A 17,871-nucleotide genomic window follows, 5' to 3' on the forward strand; every position below is an offset into this window, starting at 1 on the left:
GTCTTTCAATAAAACTCTAAGAGTCCACAATAAAGGCCACAATAAAGTCAATAACCAACCCAAAAAATGTTTAATGAATTGCCTTACTTAAATATAAACGTTAGGGACCCAAGGATAACCAGACATGTTTTTAAAAGGCTGTAAGAATACAGTTTTTTGTGTGAGAAAAAACAAAGGGGCAGCCCATTGGCTCAGTTGGTTAGAGTGCAGTGCTCATAACACTAAGGTCGCTGGTTTGATTCCCACATGGGCCAGTGAGCTGCACCCTCCGCAACTAGACTGAAAACAACAACTTGACTTGGAGCTAATGGGTCCTGGAAAAATATGCTGTTCCCCAACATTCCCCAATAAAAATTAAAAAAAATAAAAAAACAGGAAAAGTAACTCTGAAGAAAGAGTTTATGAGGCAAGCTATAATAAACAACTACAATACCCCCAGATAGATAAGAAAAGATATTGCATCTATGAAAGAAGACCAGAAGTACTATGAAAAGGGGATATCCTGAGGCCAAGAAAAGCTCTTGAAAATTAAAACTATGCTCTAAATTATTCAATAAACAGTTTTGAAAATAAAATTGTAAAAAAAGTCTCCCCAAAATAGAAAAATATCAGAATTAAAAAATATAAAAAATTAAAATCTAACATCCATGTAATGAGTTCCAAAAAATGAGAAAATATAAATTAAATTATTAAGTAAATAATACAACAAAACATATAGAGAAGTGAACAAATCACAAACGTATCGTGCAATGAATTTTCTCAGTGAATTCACCCATGTAATCACCACAGAGGTGAAAAAATTGCCAGCATCTCAGAAACTACCCTCAGGCCTCCTCCCAATCATTACACACTCTCCCCTCCTCAGAGGTAATCACTTTCCTGATGTCTATTCACCATAAATTAGTTCAGCCTTTTTTCTTTTTACATTATATAAGCAAAACCATACAGTATGATTGTGTGCTTTTGTGTATTTATTCATTCAATATTATATCATCATTTTCTTGTGTAGCAATAGATTAATTATGTTTAAATTGCTGTGAACCGTTACCTTGTATGACTATACCATGATGTATTTATCCTTTCTATTTTTGATAGACAGTTGGACAGTTTCCAATCTGTGGTAATAATAAATAATGCTGCTATGAGTGTTCATATTATGTGTCTTTTGTTACACATGTACACCCATCAAAGTTGGCTATATACCTAGGAGTGAACCTGCTCGTTCCTCTTCTTTAAGTGCTTTACCTATAGTTTACCTTATCCACCTTTGATTTCTTAATGCCTAATATATATTAGTATTTTATCCTTCTCCTGGACAATAAAAACACTTTAAGTTCAATCCCATCTCTCCTGATTTATGTGTTATTATTGTTTATGAATTTTAATTCTCTTTATATTTTAAACCCCAAAAGACATTGTAATTACTGTTTTATACAGACATAATTGATTCAGATTTGCTTGTTTTCTTAATGTCCTGCAACTACAAGCTTCCATCTGGGATCCTTTTTCTTCTACCTAAAAGAAATACCCTTTATGTCCTTTAGTGTGGATTTGCTGTTGATACAATTTTTTTCAGTTTTTGTTTGACTGTAGATATGTTTGTTTTACTTTCATTACTGAATATTTTTGTTTAATATGGGATTCTAGGTTGGCAGTTATTTTCTTGAACCACATTGAAGATATCTCTATGTCATCTCTGGGTTCCACTGTTTCTATTGAGAAGTCACAGCCATCTACCAATTTATCGTTCCATTGAAGGTATTAAGTCTTTTTAGATTCTTTGTAAGAAGACAATTTTGCTTTAAAATTTTTTCCTTTGTCTTCGACTTTAGTAGTTTGGTTCTTAGGTGTTGAATACAATTTTCTTGTATTTATCCTGCTTGTGGGTTTCCTTTTTTAACAAAAAAACTTCAGTGTTGAAAAATTTTCATGCATTAGCTATTTATAGATGTATAAAAAATTACCCCAAAGCGTACCAGATGAAATTAATAAACATTTATTATCTCACACAGTTTTTGTGGTAAGGATCTAGGAGCAGCTTATCTATGTTTTTCTGCCATAAGTTTTCACATAAGATAGCAGTCAACATGGTTGCTAATAATGCAGTTGTTTGAAGGCTTGACAAGAGTTAAGGATATACCTCCAGGGTATCTTCCTCACAAGCCTGATGAGCAAATAGTGCTGATTATTAGCAGGTGAACTCAATGCAGTGTCACATGGACCTATCCATAGGATTGGTTGCATGCCCCTCTGGCAGGGCAGCTGGCTTCCACAAAAGCAAGTAATCCAACAGAACACAAGATGTAAGCCACATCGTCTTTTATAAGATAGTTTCAGAAGTCACACTCCCTCATTTCCACAATATCCTCTTGGTTACAGAGGCCAACTATATTCAATGTGGGAAGGACCTACAAAAGTATTTATTCCTTGCTGCATTTTCACATTTCCATCTGGAAGTACATCTACTCTCTGAACAACTTCCTTTATTATTTGTTTTACTGAAAGTCTGGTGAAAATACATTCTCTCAGCTTTTTTGTCTGAAAATGTCCTTATTCGCTTTAATTTTTAAATTTTCTTTACTCTTGAAGGACATTTTTGCTGGTTATAGAATTCTAGATTTATGAATAGTTTCTTTCAACAACTGAAAGATGTTGATCTATCGCTTTCTGGCTTCCTTTGATTCCATTAAAGTCATTAGTCACTCATATTACTGCTCCTTTGAAATTTGATAGCTTATGTCAGTTTTGGAAAAATATCAGCCAATATGTCCTCAAACATTGCTAATATTCTATTTTCTCCTCCCCTTCTGAGACTTACACATGTTAGAACACAGACACAGACACACACACACACACACACACACACACACACACACCATGCTAACACAAATCAAAAAGAAAGCTGAAGTAGTTATAGTATTATCAGCCAAATCAGACTTCAAAGCAAGGAAAATTATCAGTGATAAGGTGGTACATAAAGATAAAGGGGTCAATTCTCCAAGAAGACGGAACACTTAGTATACACTAACAACAGAGTGTCACAGACATGAGGGAGAAACAGATAATCTACTATTACACTTGAAGACTTTAACATACCTTTATAAATAACTGACAGATCCAGCAAGCAAAGAATGAGTAAAGATAGAATTGAATTGAACAACACCATCCATCAACTGGATTTAATTGACAGTTATAGAAAACATAATCCAACAGCAACAGAATATATATTCTTCTTTTTAAGCTCACAGGAAACATTCACCAAGATAGACCACATTCTGGATCATAAAACACACCTGAATAAGCTTAAAAGAATAAAAATTATACAAAGTATGCTCTCAAATCAGAACAGAATTGAACTAGAAATCAATAACAGAAAGACAGCTGGAAAACCCCAATATATTTGGAGATTAAACAATACACTTCTAAATAACACATGGGTCAAAGAAAAAGTCTAAAGAGAAATTTTAAAATATTTTTAATTACATGAAAGTTAAAACATAACATTAAAATTTGTGGGATTCAGAAAAATAAAGGAATATTATGAATAACTCTATGCTTACAAATTTGATAACTTAAATGAATGGCCAATCCTTGAAAGGTACAATCTACCAAACTCACACAAGTAGAAATAGATCATCTGAATAGGCCCATATATATTAAAGAAATTGAATCAATAATGAATAAACAGAAAGTCAATCAAGATGGTTTCATTGGTGAATTCTACAAAACATTAAGAGAGAAATGATACCAATGATATCAATTCCCTACAATCTCTTTCATAAAATAGGAGCAGAAGGAACATTTCCCAACTCACCCTATAAGGCCAGAAGTACCTTAATACCAAAACTAGATAAAGACATTACAAGACTAGAACACTACATGTATGCAAAAATCCTCAAGAAAATATTAGCAAATCGAATTAAACAATATATAACATACAATGTGATATATAGATGATGTATTACAGAACCGTACACTTGAAACCTATGTAACTTTACTAACCATTGTCACCCCAATAAACTTTAATAAATAAACAAGTTTCCACTTGAATTAAGAAGAAAAAACAGAAATATACACCATTATCAAGTGCAATTTATGCCAAGTATACAATGCTAGTTCAATATTCTAAAATTGTTATCCATCACATCAATAAGGTAAAAAAATCATATGATCATATCAATGAATGTAGAAAAAGTATTTCACAAAATATATCCATTCATAATTTTAAAAAACTCTCAGCAAACTAGGAATAGTGGGAAACTCCCTAAAACCTGATAAAGAACATCTACAAAATACCTGTAACTAACATTATATTTAATGCTGAGAAACTAGATGCTTTCTGCTAACATCAGGAATGAGGCAGGTATCACCCCTCTCACCACTCCTATTCACCATCCTTCCGGAAGTTCTAGCTAATGCAATAAGACAAAAATACAAATAAATAAAAGTATACAGATTGGGAGGGAAGTAACAAAACTTTCTTTGTTTGCAGATGATATGATTGTCTATGTAGCAAATCCCAAAGAATTAACCAAAAAAACCCTCCTTTATCTAATAAGTGGTTATAGAAAAGTTTCAGGGTACACATTAATATACAAAATTAAATTGCCCTACATTCTAGCAATGAACAATTGAAATTTGAAACTAAAGACATAATATTATTTACATTAGCACCCAAAAATGAAGTACTGTTGATCTTGGTTTTAGGCTTTAAGTACTCAACAACAATAACAACAACAAAAACAATCCAATTAAAAAATGAGCAGAGGACCTGAACAGACACTGCTCCCAAGAAGACATACAAACAGCCAACAGATATATGAAAAGATGCTCAACTTCACCATTAGGGAAATGCAAATCAAACTACAATGAGATTCCACCCACTTCACACCTGTTAGAATGGCTATTATCAATAAGACAAGTAATAACAGGTATTGAGAGGTTGTGGAGAAAAAGGAACCCGCAACACTGTTGGTGGGAATGTAAATTGGTACAGCCACTGTGGAAAACAGTATGAAAGTTCCTCAAAAAATTAAGACTTACCATATGACCCAGCAATCCCTCTCCTGAGTATCTACCCAAAAAATCTAAAAACATTTATCCGTAAAGATATATGTACCCTGGTGTTCACTGCAGCACTATTTATGGTGACCAAGACATGGAAACAACCAAAGTATCCTTCGATAGATGATTGGATAAAGAAGATGTATATATACACAATGGAATACTACTTGGCCATAAGAAAAGATAAAATACTGCCATTTGTCATAACATGGGTGAATCTTGACATTATTATGCTAAGCAAAATAAGTCAGACAGAAAAAGTCAAGAATCATATGACTTCACTCATATATGAGATATAAGTGAAAGCAGCAAATGAACAAAACAAACAAACAAAAACTCATAGACACAGACAACAGTTTAGTGGTTACCAGAGGGTAAGGGGGGAGGGGGTGGTAGAAGAATAAAAAGGGAATCAAATATATGGTGATGGAAGGAGAACTGACTCTGGGTGGTGAACACACAATGCAATATATAGATGATGTTTTATAGAAATGTACACTTGAAAAACCTATATAATTTTACTAACCAATGTCACTCCCAATAAATTTAATAAAAAGAAAAAAAGGTGCTTTGACTAACAATAGAATTCTGGGTTCACAGTTCTTTTTTAAACATTTTGAAGACATTGCTGCATTTTTTTTCCTTGCATCCAATATTGCTGATCACAATCTGACTTCAATGATTCTCATTTCTTTTGTAGGTTATCTCTTTTAGTAGGCTAACTTTTGGGATTGCCTCTTTTTTCCCAAGCTTTATTGAGGTGTAATTGACAAAAATTGTATCTATTTAAGGTGTACAACATGGTGTTTTGATAAATGTATACATTGTGAAATGTTTACCACAATGAAGCTAGTTAACATATCCATTGCCTCACATACTAGTTACTTTTTTATCGGTGGGCACAATTATTATGTACTCTCTTAGGATTGTTTCTGCATCCTTGATTTTCTAAAATTTCACTACATTTTGTCCAAGCTTCAGTAAAACATTTAATATGTCAGAGTTCTCCTACTAGAAAGGATACTTTCAATTTAAGAATTCATGTCTTTCATTTGTTATTTATTCTCCTCCATCTCTATATTCTTTCCTCCTGGAATTCTTCATGGATGCTAATGCTTTTGGATTGATCCTTTATCTCTTTCAATATTTCATTTAAACATTCTATTATTCCAGTATAGCCTAGTGTTTAAAAGATGTACTCTGGAATCAGATGCTGGGTTCAAATCCTGACTCTCCTATTTACTAGATATGTGACCTTGAGTGAGTTATTAATCCTTTCTGTGCCTTATATTTCTCATCAGTACAATAAGAATAATAATAGCACATTCCTGACAGGCTTGTTATGAGAATGATATGAGTTTTAGATCTATAAAGAGCTTAGAACAATGCCTTGAACATAGTAAGCACTCTATAAGAGTACCTATTCTTCTTATCTTTCTTCCTATTATTCCCTTTCTGCTGCTGAACATACCAATTTTCAACATCATCCTTCAGCTATGTCTTCTCTTTGGCCCATGTTCTGAGGTTTTATTTTCAATGAGTATATTTTTCATTTCTAAAATCTTTGATTTTTTGAAAAATTATTTGTTCTTGCTTTCTGTATCAAATACTCTCTTATCTGAGAATGTTAATTTTACTTATTAGTTGTTAGTTATTTCATTGAATGTGAGTTTTACTATTATTTTTTCTTTCAGAGTTTACAATCCTTAAATGGCTAATGATAATTGAATGTGAACTCATTTTTGTGGTTGTGATTTCCTGCTAGTCCTCAGTGCAGCCTTCTTCTTGGTAGAGATGAAAACAAGTTGCTCAGGGTATGGTCTGTGTCACGCAGAGGGCAGTGGGCCAAAGGTAGGCTACCAATCTGGGTATCTGAATTGCTTATTTTCTGGCTGCTCCTCTCTGCTACCCAGTAACATCAGACATATTCCTCCACCTCCAGACCTGCTCCTGGAGAGTAAACACCTGTACTGTAGCACCCGGCTTTTCACTGTGACTATTTTATGACTATATATTTTTGCATTAGGTTGGTGCAAAAGTAATTGCTGTTTAATAGGTTAAAAATTGAAAAAACCACAATGTCTTTTGCACAAACCTAATATCTGTTCCCTATTCTGTACCTAGGGTCCAGCACCGTAGTTGGCACATTGTAGGTGCTCAATAAGTGTTTATTGAATGCGTAAAGGAGAAAAATTGAATTAAATTTCAAAATCTGCCATGGCTTGTTTTGAGACTTTAAGGTAAGGTACTTCACCACACATTTATTACACACCTTTACTAGGTACTTTACATACATTATCTCATTTCATATCTCAATTCATAGAACTGGGTTGTATTCATTAGGATATAAGCTCAGCTACTGTTATAGAGACCCAAAAATACAGCGGTCTATAGCTGATAGGTATTTACTCCTTTCTCATATAACAAAACTGGGTTTAAGCAATGCAGGGTTGGTATGGAGACTTACAGTGTCAGGGAACAAAATTCTTTCCATTCATTGATCAGTCATTTCTAGTTTGCTACTCTTAGTTTATGGCCAAAGTGATATACCACTGTATCTTGATTCCAGTCAGTAAGGAAGGGAGAAGGAAAAGGAAAAGGCACAACTTTTCCTTTTAAGGGCATGACGATTTAGGATTTGCACACATCTCTTTTGCTCATGTCTCATTGGCCAGAACTAAGTAGCATGACCTAACTGCAAGGGAGATTGAATCTTTATTTTTGGAAGCCCTGTGTCCCATTAAATGTGAATGTTCTATTACTATAGAAGGCAGGAATGGGTATCTGAGACTAATACTGTTTATTTTTCAATTGAATCTAAGAATATAAAAAAAAACCTTCCCATTAAATTGTGACAATGCTTTCTTATCACTTAGGATTTTTATTGTGTACTTATTGAAATAGAACCTTTTATTTAGACATAAACTCAATTATATATCTCTTCTGTGCATATATATATAAAGGAACATGTAAGCAAAATAAATCATTTAAGGTACTTATGTTTTTTCTTCACAGAGTCCTATTCTCAGTCACTTTAACTCAGAAGCATAAATACATGATTTTTTCTAATGTCATCCTCTGTAGCATAAACAATGTGATGCAGCATTTCTGTAAAAAGTGCTTCACTATTATCTCCAGGCTTTTCTTACAAAAGCTGACACCCAGTCTGCACATTTTGATACTAGCTATGACTAAGAGAAACCAATAACTTAGTAATGATTCTGGACAGCTATGGATCTAACTAAAAATTGGGATTTTATAAGTATAGAAGAAGGGGGAAATGGATATTAAGGGACAACCATCAGTGTCAGCAACATGGTTGCCATTTCCATGTCATATATACAAGGTAAATGAGACCCAGAGAATGGACTCACTTACTCAGTAACACACAAATACTAAGTCATGGAACCAGAATCAAGTCCATGTGTTTCCAGCTTTACAAAACTACTCTAAAACACAAATCTAGAATTGACAAGGCTTTGAGGAAATTGGCATAGTCATATACTGTTTGTGGGAGTGTAAATCACTACATTTTAGAGAGGATGATTTAGCAATACCTGTCAAAAATATAAATGTGCTTCTCTTTAAACCAAACAGTTCTTCTAGGAATTTAGTCAATAGAAATATCAGTACAGATGTGCAAAGACACATAGAGAGGATCTGTACAATGCATTTCTGCAGGCTTTAAATAGAACCTGGTGTTGCAAAAGAATAGGAGGGATGGTGATACATTAGAATTTTAGAGCCAGTGTGCCAATGTTGTTGTTGGTGCAAGTGACAATGTCTATAACCAGCAGTCACAGCACTGATGTTCCCGCCAGACCAGTTCTGTGGTGGGATTTTGAGAGCTTCTGGGCAAGCCAGTCTTCACAAGGAGATTCTCTGAGTTGCCAAGTATTTTTCAGTAATTCCTTTTCTCCTTAAACTGTTACACTGTTTTCCACTGATTTTAACTGAGAACTAAAATTGATACACTGGCCTCCTTTCTATTCCTCTAAACTGCCAAGTTGTTATTACCTTAGAAGCTTTGCTCTTGGTGGTCCTCCTGCCATGATCTCATGGGGCTTGTTCCTTTGTATCACTCAGGATTTAGGTCAAATGTCACCTGTGGAAATGACCCAGATCCACCTATCTAAAGAAGTTCTTCCACACCCACATTTTTCACTCTTGATCAAATCACCATGGTTTATTGTCTTCACAGAACTTATCACTAGGTGAAATTATTTAGTTCATATTTATGTGTTTTCTTGCCCTCCTCACAAACAGAAACTGCAGGAATCAGTTTGCCCATTAAAGTGCTCGGCACATAATATGGGCACAACAAGTTTTGCTGAATTAATAAATGAATGAAAGAATTTTGTATCTGTGTTTTGTAATACCATGCAATTGGGAACATCTTTCAAATATCCACTAATAGGAAATTAGTTAAATAAATTGGGCACAACTATGTAAAAGAATATTATGCACCTATTAAAAAGATTAAGTACATTTTATATGTCTTAATATAGAAAGAATTCCACAACATATTGCTGAGTAAAACAGTAAAATGTAAATAAAAGTAAGTTATAGAGTGATATGATTTAATATGAGTAATATGCCTAGAAAAAATATGGGAAGATATTAAGTAAATTGTTAAGAGTAGTTAACTCAGTATAAAGGGAATTACTAAGGTGGACAAATAAACTCCTTACTTTTTGCTTAATAATTTTTTTTTGCAACAATCATATATGCTTGAGTCTTTCTTTTGGTTTTAAACAAACTAGTCTGAAAAATATTGGAAAACTACTAAGGTATGGTATCCTTTGTAATGAAAGGAAAGGAATGACTATTGAAAAGGCAGGAATGATACTGGGTCTCAGAAACTCCCAGAAAGAGAGATACCAAAATTTTCAGATCTCTTTCCATGAATCTCTTATCTTGGCCTCTCTTTGAATGTCAGCTTCACTGTATCTCACGGCTGTGTTTCTGCTACCCAAATCTAGAGCTGGAGATGGTGACTAAACACTAGAGAAAGTTGTCCCCTGCAGCTTTATTGATGGTTCTTAGAATCATCCAGAGTCTGTGCATTTACCTGTAGATTGTCCTACGTGAGGGAGGAAGTACTAAGGGAAATGATTTGTAAAGAACCGCGTATATGGCATTCAAACTGCTATACTCTGAGTTTTCTTGCGTCAACAGAATACATTTAGAATAATGTGAATAATGAGAGATTCCAGCAGCAAACACACACAGTGAAAACTTTCACGTTGTCATCAGGGTAATCGGCTGTCTTTTAGATCATCCATATCTTTATGTTCACACAATCTTCAGGTAACAGTTCATCTTTTAGCACTGTTGAGAAGCTTTCCACAAACTTCATTTGGAACTGACATGTAACTAAACAGAGACTGTCAATAACTGAAGTACTATGTCTTTTCTCAATAAATCTTCTTTAAATCTTAATCACATTTCTTTAGATGGTTGATATTTTTGCTCAAATCAGTCAGTCTCATCAAAATCCGTAAGGGAGTGTTTTAATCTGTTGATGTATTAGTCAGAGTAGGCTACTTGCTAGTTTGTTTTCTTTCTTGTCTTAACAGAATAAAGGATTATTGCTTTCTCATGTCCCAGTCCAACGTGGATTAACAAACAGGGTGAAGGGATTCTTCTGCTCTTCGCAGTCTGTCAAGGACCGAGGTTTCTTAAATCCAGTGATTCTACCTCCCTTGAGGGGCTCAGAGTACTCTGAATTCTCCACATCTGGCCTTCATAAAAAGAAAAGTAGAAAGAATAAAGAACCCAACACCTACTTTTTATCTCAACCTGAAAATGACACATAATTTCTTACGTTGGTGACATCTAGTCATGTGACTCCACCTAGAAACAAGGGGAGCTGGAAAATATAGTCTAGCTATGTGCCCAATTAGAATAGGAGAAAATGGACATAAGTAGTTCCTATTAATTTCTGTAACAGTTGATAATAAACAGCTTATTGTACTTTTCAGATGCTTATTTCTAATAGTCACCTCCTTTTAGCATGAATAATACAATGGCTGCACAACTGTTTTAGCAGGCTCACATTCTGTATTAGTTGATGCTCCTTTGATTGCAAATATCAGAAATCCAGGGCAAACTACGTCAAATAAAAAGGATTTATTTAATCATATAAGCAAACCTTAGATACTGGAAGGATAGAGCCAATCTTGGAGATAATTAAAGTAACAGTAGGGTTCTCTCTCTTTGTTGCTGGTCTCCGTTTTTTGCTGTGTGTAATTGCTTCCATCTTTAAAACTGTGTCCATGTGTTGGGAGACATGTGCTCAGATCCAAACATCTCTCTAATCAGCTCTAGTTCTAGAAAGGATAGAAATGGACTATAATAAATCAGGTGCCATTCCCAATATTTAGTGTGATCCTCTTAACCTTGAGCTTGGTCTTGTGCCCATGTGAATTGAGATGAGAAGAAATGATAATGTGCTACCCTGGTAGTAATTTTTCAGTTCATCACCATAAAGAGGGTCCCAGTTCTCTCTCTGCTGTTACCATGGTAAAGTAAATGATTCTATCAATATGAAAGAAGATTAAAAGTTCTGGAAGAATAATGAAGCTATAGAAGATCTAGAATCTCTGAGGTGGTTGGCACCCTTTCAACAGTATGAGGCAAAAATAGGGCTTTTTATTAGAAAGTGAAAAGACATACTGGAAATATTTAGCACATTACTGTATAAGATGCTTTAGAAAAGGTTTTCACACAAATATGTTCCTCACAACACGGACTGCTAGCAGTTCTCCAATATATTCATTCTCTTCTACCTCTGGAGCAGGGGTAGCAACTTCTTTTCTTAAAGGACCAGATAATAAATATTTTAGGCTTGCCATATGGTTATATGACTCTGTGGGTCTCTGTCACAACTACTCAACCCTGCTACTGTAGCACAAAAGCAGCCATACACAAAACCAAAAGCACAAACAACAAAAGAAAAAATAGTCATCATCAAAATTGCAAAGTTTTGTGATTCAAGGGGTACCAAAAAAAAAGGGGTACCAAAAAAAAGGGGGGAAAAAACACCCTACAGAATAGAAAAGAAATTGCAAATTATATTTCTGATAAGGTACTTACACTTACAATGTATAAAAAGAGCTATTACCATTCAATAATAAAAAGACAAATAACCGAACTTAAAAATGTGGAAAGAATCTGTATAGACATTTTTCCAAAGAAGATATACAAATGGCCAATAAGCTCATGAGAAGATGCTTAGTAACTTCAGTTATTAGAAAAATGCAAACCAAAGCCTCAATGAGTTATCACTTCACAATCACCAGGAGGGCTATCATACAAAAGATAGATAATAACAAGTGCTGAGGAGGATGTGGAGTTATCAGAACCTTCATACACTGCTGTGGGAATGTAAAGTGGTGCAGTCACTTTGGAAAATAGTCTAGCAGTTTCTCAAATGGTTAAACATAGGGTAACCATATGACCCAACAATTTTGCTCCAAGGTAAATACCCAAGAGAAATGAAAACATACATCCACACAAAAGCTTGTAGGTGAATGTTAATAGAAGCATTATTCACAATAGCCAAAAGATGGGAAAAAATCCAAGTGTCCATCAGCTGGTGAATGGACAAACAATATGTAGTATATCCATACAATGGAATATTATTTAGCCATATAAAGAAATTAAGTACCAATACATGCTACAATTAAAATGAACCTTGGAAATATTATGCTAAGTGAAAGAAGCCACAAAGGACCACATATTGTATAAGTCCATTTATATGAAAAGTCTAGAATAGGTAATCGAGAGATAGAAAGTAGATTCGTGATGGCCTAGGTCTTGGGTGTGGGAGGAGATCAGGAACTTGGTGACAACAGCTAAGAAGATGGGGTTTCTTTTCATGGCAATAAAAATATTCTAAATTGATTGTGGTGCTAGATGTATGATTCTGTGAATATACTAAAAGCAACTGAATTGTATACTCTAAATGAGTAAATTGTATGGCATGTGAAGTGTATGTCAAGAAAGCTGTTTTTTTAAAAGATATGTAGCCATAGTGGACAGAGTTGTCCAATAAAATTTTATTTATAAAAATAGGTGGCTGGCCCATAGGCCATAGTTGTCTGACCTCTGTTCTAAAGTAATAGAATCTCAAATGTTTTACCTGGGTACTGGTGAACTAGAAAAAGATATATACTACCTTTCCCAGCTTTTCTTGCAGAAACTTGTGTACAACCTTTGGAATTGTCCTTAAATGGAAGAGGTGTGCTATTCTTTGAATCCCTTCATCTTTCCTGTTCATTGAAATGGCTAGAGGTCTAGTAGCCATCTTGGACCATGAAGTGACTTTGGAAAATGGAAGCCACACATAGTGGGACAACAAGATAGCAGGAGTCTGGAATTCCTCACCCCACGAATCACCATACCAACCCCAAACTGAATTCATACAGATTTCTTGAAAGAAAAAAATAAATTTATGTCATATTTAAATAACTTTTATTTTGGAGCTATTACTGTGTGTTCACAGTTGAACCTTATTCCAATAACTAAAGCCCTCAAGGAATTATAAAACAGCTTTGCCTTCTGGAGGGGCTCAGTGGATTTTATGACGATCCAACATCCAATTCTACGGACATAGTCATCCAATTCTGTTGTTTCGTTTTGTTTTTAAACAGCATTTTATTCTTACATTTGATCTTAGCCAAAAGGCCAAGAAGTGATTACATTTCATTCTTGATGTACTGGCCTTTTGCTAAGTGAATCTCATGCTAAGTGAAAGAAGCCACAAAGGGTTCTTACAACTACTTGGGTTCATTATCTGTAAAAAGGATATAGAAGGGCGGCCGGTTGGCTCAGTTGGTTGGAACACAGTGCTCGTAGCACCAACATCACCAGTTCAATTCCCACATGGGCCAGTGAGCTGTGCCCTCCACAACTAGAGTGAAAACAATAGCTCGACTTGGAGCTGATGGGTCCTGGAGAAACACACCGTTCCCCAATATTCCCCAATAAAAATTTTTTTTAAAAAAAGGATAAGGACACCTTTTCTGAGTAACCAATCCTTTCTAATTTTTTTTTAACATCAAATATCATAAATACAAGCAGTGCCATATAGAATAGGGATAAAATAGAGAATGTAACTTTTATTTTGCTGTTCAAAATAAATCGCTTATAGCTGTACCCCAAAGAAGGCAGAATAAAAACATCTTTCTATACTTGTTATCCTGAATTTCAAGTGCCTCAAATCCCCTTCCCCCGTTTTTCCTTAGAAAAACATTTGGTTGTCATATATTCTTATACAAAAGTGTATGCTAAACACCAAAATATTTTTACTCACTTGTTCATTTTTCCTGTAAGGATTGTTGATCCCAAACTCTATTCTGATAACAGCAACAAAAAACCCAATGCTTTTCCAAACAAACAGGATTCCTCTATGTGATTTGTATCAAGGATTGTCACTTGTCAAATGTGACACCATGCCTTTGTCTTTATTATAATGGCAGGCAATTAAGAATGTTTTATCATTGTCAATTTATTTTCTATATTAAAATACTATAGCAGATATGGAAAATACAAAGTAGAAGAAAACAAATGAAAGGATTAAATGGCATTCTTTAAATATTATAACTGTTAAATCTGATGTATTTGTTAGTACTTTTTTCTATGCATAATTTTTGTTTTTACAAAACTATAACCTTAGTAGCTAGTCACACATTATTTGAACACTGGTTAATGTAGACATGGATTAAAGGATTGGTTCTCAGTTATTCTAAAGAAATGGAAACTAAAAGAAACATAACTGATTTGGTAGAAAAGTCCAAGATAATAGTTGTCAGTTCTTCATTAAGGCCAAAGACTTTATTTTACGATAATGACAGGCCCCCAGTTGTTTGAATATTTCTCTTTACAAGTGTCTGACAGGACTTTAAAACTGTTTCCCAGAGCCCAACGACAGCCAATGCTAGTTTCCCCAGTTAACCAGCGCTGTGATGGCAGCAAGAAAGAACCCTGCAGAGTCAAGGGGCAGAAGACCAAGTGAAATTTCAGGTCACTGTGTTAAGGGAAGGTGCCTCATGCAGAGTTTGGTCTTGTGTTCAGAGCACAGGGGCTGTGGCCTGGCCTCACTCCCTGAGCAACGGGACTTTGAGCTGAAGGTGAACCGCCCTTGCAGAAGTGGCTTACCAGGATGCCAAGCAGCAGGGGTTTGGACTTTTCCAAATGGAAGCACACGGAGGAGGTTGAAAGCACAAGTTCTGCAGCCAAACTGAGAGTTAGACCAGCTCCACCAAATACTAACTCTATGATCTTGGACAAATCACTCACTGGCTCTCTCTTAGCCTAAGTTTCTCCGTTTATAAAATGGAAATCTCTCTCTCCTGGGGTTGTTGTGAAAAAAGGATTAACTGACATGGCAACGCTGGTGTTAAGCACAATGCTTGATACGTAAAAACGTATTATAACGAGTTGATTGTCATCAAGTCCCGAACCTTTCCCAGCCACTGGCAGCGTCCCTACCGGCCCTGCTTCCGGGAATCTTTGCACTTCAGTCTCCCTCAGCCGATCGCAGAGCCCTGTGCCCTCGCGTCACTTCCGGGAAGGATCCGGCCACCGCTCCTCCAATACCCGGATGCAATGATAATGGCTGCCACCAGTGAGGGACCGCAATGGAGACCGAGTCAAGAGTTACCCGGAGAGCTCTCAGAGCTTGGGGCTTCAAGGGGGACTGTCCAAAGGACTAAACGATGAGATTGCTGGGCAGCAAGATGTCCCCAAACTGTCCTAGGAACTGCGCTTCCGCTCTTCCTGTTAATTTGCCACCAAGTTTTTTCTAGAGGAGTCGTTCCTCTTGGCAGGGTGGGGCCTCGCTTCCTACCCGGACCTTCTTTGTGTGCCAGGTCTTTGTACCGTCACTCCTCCCATCCCTGGAGCTGGTCGTGCAGTAGAATGGCCGACCTGGAAGGAAGGGGGGCAGGCAGCCAGGACCAAGAGAGAGGTGGAGCGCGCTGGAGATTCCCGGGCGGTGGAGGATCCCGGGACTCCCCACTGAGCGGCTCGAGCCTGGTCCCTGGTCATTTCCGCTGAGATGCCCCTCACCGTGGGGCCTCAGAGTTGGCCATAGGGCTCGTTCCAGCCGACCCAACCATAATCAACAGTAGACTTTGACCCTGGAAAATATCTAGGATTTGTATAGTGTATATGAGATTGGGTTTTTTAAAAAATTGCAAACTGATAATGTTAGTTTTAAGTTTCAGAATTAATTGGGAAAACTCAGCTTTTGAGTCATGCAGTGGGTTTTCTTTTAAGGTTTACATTTGGATAATGGTGAGATTTTACCAAAAGCATTCTTTTTAAATAACTGGTATGAGAAAATAAGCTAATATTTAAAATTCTGAGGAAATTGTTGAACTTTTCTACTGTGCAGTCCTCACAATAAAATTTGAAGACACCAGAGTTGTACCTCATGATAAGGCTTGCTGGCAGCTTCTGAAAATACAATAATTCTAGATGTCGATATTAATATATTAATTTGAGTCAGTTTTTCTTATTGCAGGGTGTCCTACAGGTTTTGTCATCGAGTGAGACAGGAACAAATGTGAGTTGATTCACTAACATTTCCTAGTAGTTAATTTTTAAGTATGATAATGAAAAACACACATACAGATGTTACTTTTTTTCCTAGAAACAAAAATACAGAACTAATATTTAAAACAAGTTTGACTACATAACATAGTGCGTTATAATTTGCATTTTCACGTAAACTCTCAAAATTGGAAGAGCTGACCTAGAAAGGATTAAAAAAAGAAAAAATGTAGACATTTACCACCTCACAGCACATTCCATTGTTTAAACAGAAAATAAAATAATTAGAAAACACCTGAAATTTGCTTATACAATTACCTACTATGCAAAGCACTGAGTTGATAATGGATGAGAAAGTGCTTTACGATATATAAAGTAATAAGTGTATTACTCATGAACACTTACTACTCTTCTGGCCAAATCATGTCTCCCTCTGATAACATTTTAACCTCCAAAACTTGTGGTTCTTGTACTAGCATTAATATATACAGGTTGGAATAGTATTTTAAAGAAAGCAAAAATAAATGATCTGTTTACACATTTTAAATATTTTTTCTTTTGATGTGTTATTTGAGATTCCACTTATAAATGCATTTTTACACATAGGAATACATAGTAATTTGATGGTCATAGATAGCCTTGATTCTTACTTTTTGTATGTTTTCTTGCAGGTAGGTCTACTGGGTTCTTAGCACAATACCATGTGGACCTGGATAAAACATTGTTAAGGTGGAAATTTTAATTGTATTAATCAGTTCAAACATTTGACCAGTCTTTTTAGTTTTCCAGTATTTTACTCAAATAACTACATGTAGGCTTCATGTAGTGAGCAATATTTGCGGGGTAATTGGTGATCACTTTAAATTATTTCCTACCAAATGTAAAGTTTGACCTGAAGTTAATTTTTATGGAACACTTACCATAAGTCAATCTGTGTTAAGTCCTATACATACATTATCTCAATACTTACAGTAACCTCGTGAGTTAGATCTATTAAACTCACTGTTTTACAGATGGAAAAACTGTGGCAAATGGATTAAGTTCCTAGCCCATGGTCCCAAAACTAGAGCCACATTCTAGAGCCTTTCCTTCTAGGTGCTGAAGACTTTGGTAGAAGAAACATAAGCATGGAACTCAGACCTGGGCTCTAGGCCTACCTACCGTACTTTGTGAATTAGGGCAAGTTATTTAACCTCTCTGAATTTCATTTTCCTCTCCTGTGAGAAATGAACACTTTGAATTACT

At 35.5% G+C, this 17,871-nt stretch overlaps 1 long non-coding RNA gene across 1 annotated transcript; it reads right to left on the reverse strand.

Moving 5' to 3' along the window:
• Positions 1-3,262: 3,262 nt before the first annotated feature.
• On the reverse strand, positions 3,263-17,598 carry LOC109444136 (uncharacterized). The gene is made up of 3 exons (XR_012498476.2): positions 15,229-17,598; positions 11,219-11,396; positions 3,263-10,808 (listed from the first exon to the last, which is right to left on the reverse strand). It is a non-coding gene; the product is annotated as an uncharacterized LOC109444136 (long non-coding RNA).
• Positions 17,599-17,871: the final 273 nt, after the last annotated feature.

Source organism: Rhinolophus sinicus, chromosome 15 (assembly GCF_057876585.1).
Source record: "Rhinolophus sinicus isolate RSI-liver-muscle chromosome 15, RSI-T2T, whole genome shotgun sequence".
In the NCBI taxonomy this organism is placed as follows: Eukaryota; Metazoa; Chordata; class Mammalia; order Chiroptera; family Rhinolophidae; genus Rhinolophus; species Rhinolophus sinicus.